The 4,645-nt window shown below is 34.1% G+C and overlaps 1 pseudogene; it reads left to right on the top strand.

Annotated features, from left to right (window-relative positions):
• The first annotated feature begins 3,309 nt into the window (after window positions 1-3,309).
• LOC147803089 (uncharacterized) lies at window positions 3,310-4,226 on the top strand (annotated as a pseudogene).
• The last annotated feature ends 419 nt before the right edge of the window (window positions 4,227-4,645 follow it).

A 4,645-nucleotide genomic window follows, 5' to 3' on the forward strand; every position in this document is an offset into this window, starting at 1 on the left:
TTTACGTTGTGGTCTGCAAGTAAAAATTCATGTAATCTGAAGTCGGTTTTCTTATAATTTAATTAAGATCTCATTTTTTAAGCTTGATTTTTTTTAAAAATGCAATCAAAATTTTAAAATTTCTTTTTAGTTTTTCAAAACATAATCAGAATATAAAATAATGATTTGTATCTAAGAAATCGAAACAACGCTTGTGAAATTTTTTCGTCGTTAAGTTACACAATATAATAATTTCACAAATATTTTTTCTATAAACTCGCATTTTTCAAATCATTGGTGGTAAAATTCATAACGGACTCAGTTGGGATTAAAATTTTTTTAAATGAAAAAAAAAACCCTCTTAAGTAACTAAAAAAATGAAACATTAAAAGTCTTATCCACGGAAATTAGAAAAAAAATTAAATTACTTGGGCTAAAACAAAAGTTCGCTCTCTCAATTTAAAAATAGATATTATAAGGGGAAAAAATGAACTGAAAAAACGCCATTTTTAAAGTTTAAAAAACTCACCCATGATTATTAATTTAAAATAGGATAAAAAAAATTTTTTATTATAAAAGAATGTTTTGAAAGATTCACATTAAATAACGAACGAAAAATAAAGATTTTTCTCTTCGTCTTTCTTTTTAAAATTAAATTCTTATTTAAATACTAAGAAAAATCAGTTTTAAAGTCTGTTATTTTCTGTCTTAAAATTGAATGCTGCATGCTACGAAAGTAAGTCATAAGTAGGTAAATATAAACCTAAAGTTACGAATAAATAAAAAAGATGTTTTTTTTTAGGCAAAATCGTCTGCGAATGTAAACATTTTATTGAATATATTTCATAACGATCGATTCACCTGTTGCCAAAGTACTTCTGCAAAGTTGCATTTTTTTTTCTGAAACATGTTCAGAGTGCGAAAGAACGATAAAATACAGGCACTTTTCTTCAGCGATCTTTCAATTTTTACTTTTTTTCTTCTTTCTGTACAATGCAGTTTCGACACATCTTTCTTTTCAACTCTTTTGACTTGCTCTTCTATAGCTCTAAGCTCTGTCCGAAGATTCTTTTCACTTTTGAAGTGGGAAGAAAATGGCAAAATTTTGAAAAGAAGGATTTGAGCAATGGATTCAATCGAGCATGGCAGTCGTTTGTTGGAGGATAAAAAACATTTCTCAGCGCCATCTGTTGTGTATGAGAAATGAAAGGATAACTTCAAATGATATATGAATGTTTCAAAATGATAGCGAATTGTTTCTAACATTTGAGAGCATTTTTTTAATCTCGTTACAATGAAGACCAAAGAGTTAGTGATCAGTAATTTATATTTTAGTTTTGTAGTTGTCTTACTATTATTTACAATTCCATGGAAAATAATTTAAAAGTTTTGTAGTTTTAATAATATTCAAACAATTATTGTTACAAATTCGCAAATCTATATATATATTTCTCTTACACGGCACCAAAAAAAAGCCTCATTACAACTCCCCGAATGGCAACGCTAGAAAATAGACCAATGATTGCAGCTAAAAATGTCACATGGCAAATGTCACATGAGGTGGCTCGACATATAGCGCTTTTAAAAACGGAAACAATAACCAGAGTGAGCATTATTAGGTTGTTCAATTCAGATTCGTGCCCTAAAAACATGATAACATTTAATTTAAACTCAATTAGGAAATAGTTAGGCTGGCCTTCTCCGTGACTATAAATAAGGCACACAATCTTTTGAGAAAATCAGTTCAGTATTGACTAAACAAGTTTTTAGTCATGGACAACTTTATATTTGCCTGTCAAGAGTTAAGTCATTTGACAGCCTTTCAGTAATTGCTCCAAGATGCCAAATATATAATTGTGTTTTCAAAACAATTCTAAATGCTTAGTGTTAATTTCTTAGAGCTTTGCAGAAAAAAATGTTTTTCGGAAAAAATTTAATTGAAACTTCGATTGGCAGTAGGCAAGGGGAACTGCCAAAATCGAAACTCCCCGATTAGAAATGCAGCATGGCGATCTCCACGTGGTATTTCTCGGCTAATACTAACAGCCATGCATTTTAATTTATTGTATGTAAAACATCCTTTTTTTGTTCTAAAATGTTAAAATACTTTATCACAAATGTTAATTAATATAGAAATTGATTTCAATAATGCTGATCACCAAAAAATATTTCATTTGGCGATAGAAACAAATTTTTGTGTTCTTGAAAGTGAAAGACTTTTTGAGGGTTATTATCTCACAAGGAAAAGTTAGGGTTTAAAGTTTATGTTTTTGAATAATAAAATTTTTTTCTAAAACTTTCAGAATTTCTAGCATTAACTAATTTATTATACATATTTAGTTGAATTTAGGTGCGTAACTGCAATATTTGATAATTTATTTTGCTAACATGTTTCTCATTTAGCAAATGCTTTGATTTTTTCACCATGTACAATCTAAATAGCTAATATACTTTTTTAAAAGCCAATAAGAACATTGATAGAATTCTTCTACATAAGTACAATACTATGTCCTTGATGATAAAATACTATGTCTTTGATGATGCTAGAACATTGTGTCCATTGGCGAGCGAGCGCAGCGAGCCATGGTTCACGGCGTGAACCACATAGGATTGCGTAGCAATTCTCGGGGGTTGACGAGCGTTAGCGAGCAGGGGGCGGAGCCTCCTAGTATGTGTATAATTTTGTAAACTTTTTTTTGTTAGTAAACTGAATAACTCAGATGAGCTTTAAAAATACTGCTTAATTAAAAAATGTGCAAGAAAATTGCGTAATTCTAGCGAAGTCTGTGGAGAAAATAACACCAATTGCATTTCTTATAGAAAACTCGGTTTGGCGTCATTTCTGCTGACTTTACTATAATTTTGGCGACCATTTTGGCTACAAAATGATCGCTCCGGAAAATTCTTGTGCAAAGCGATAGGACTAATATTTAGGGAGTCATACGAGAATTGCCTAGAAGCATGTCGAACGTTCCGGGGTTCCGTCGCCAAGCCTATATAAATAGGAGTGTGCCTCTCAGAGTAGTAGAAAACACTAGATTAGGGACTGCAATAGTGTTCTGATTAGCTTGTCTCCTGTGAACAGTGTGTGGTTTCAAAGCCAGTGATTTGTTGTGTAGTAGCCGATTATTCGTGCTGTAAATCACTGCATTTTCTGGAAGATTCTTCCAATAAATTTTTGGAGTCTTAAGGACTGTTTTATTTATCTCCAATTGACACGAACCTCTACGCTCGGTACATTTTTGGTGTAAGAAGTTGGATTGAATGCCAACTACAAGAGCAATGGCTGTGGATAATTTAACGGAGATGCTGCAGAAAATATAGGCCAAGATGGAAGCGAAGCTTGATGCCAATAGGGAGAAACCTGATGCCAGCAAAGAAGAAATGAGGGTCAAGATGGACGCTGGTCAATATAAGATGCAGGCCAAATTGAACGCTAGCCAAGAAAAGATGGAGGTCAAGTTGGACGCCAACCAAGAAGAATTTAAGAAAGAAATATCCTGTGAATAGGAATATTCCAAAAAAAAAAATTAAAAACTGTTGAAACTAGAGTGAATTCAGTTGAACTAAAATTTTTCGAAATTAAAAATAAAGTTGGAAGAAATAGCTGTATTGGGGACTCTACTATGGAAGAAAGATTCGATAAAATTTAAGAAGATTTTGACACGGAATAAGATTTGAAAACTAAATGCCTTGCAAATAAACTAGAATTGAAACCAGTTGCTTCAGAAAATAAATCAAAGCTATCAACAGCTCCAGCTGCTATCAATTCTTCTACTTTTGACGGGAAATCCTCTTGGCAGGTGTCAAAAAATCATTTCTTCGTCCTCGGTAAGACTAACGGATGGGAATCAACAGCCAATGCTTTTCAACTTCGCAGCTGCTTTACGAAGAGATGAGGCCGGCATCTTGGGAACACTCTCCGAGGAGTAATGCTATGATTTTGAAGCCCTTTCAAGTTAATTTCGGCTGCGATTTGGCGAAAACTGCTTTAGCGAACGCAGCCGACTGCAACTGAAGTTCCGCTATCAACAAACGGCAGAAGGTCTCGAAGAATTTGCCTATTACATTCAACGATTGTCACACCTTGCATTTTCAGACTGCCCTTCTGAAGTACGTCGAGATTTCACTCTTCAACACTTCATCGACAGTGTGCGGGACTCAGAGACACAAAAGGCTCTTAGACTCGTCGATGTGTAAGATCCGCTCTAGTCTACTACCCACACAAGATTGAGGCAACTTATTAAGCCTCACGGAATGACAGAAACGCCATCAGAGTAGTTTCAGCCACAGATTCAAAGGCTGATCTGGAGAAACTGTTAGAAAATATCATACGAGAGATCCGCCTTTCGTGAGAAAGCAAGATGTTTAGAAATAGAGAAATAAAATGTTGGAGCTGCGGTAAGGATGGGCATGCACATAAAAACTGCCCAAAAAAGTAGGGATGTTGAAAGTGACAAGCTTCGAGTCAAAGTACTGAAGATTTCTTCTTTGAGTGGTGACGACAGGGAACTTTTCGGTATGGGCATCTCATTGAAGTTTCATGCCGGATGTTAATTGATACTGGTGCCAACGTCGCCATCATCAGAACAGATTTGGCACAGAATTTATTCGAAAAATTAATCTGGACTCCACCTTGCTTTACACTACAAACAGTGACTCATGA

Source organism: Parasteatoda tepidariorum, chromosome 10 (genome assembly GCF_982258835.1).
Source record: "Parasteatoda tepidariorum strain Cologne lab strain chromosome 10, Ptep-v5.0, whole genome shotgun sequence".
In the NCBI taxonomy this organism is placed as follows: Eukaryota; Metazoa; Arthropoda; class Arachnida; order Araneae; family Theridiidae; genus Parasteatoda; species Parasteatoda tepidariorum.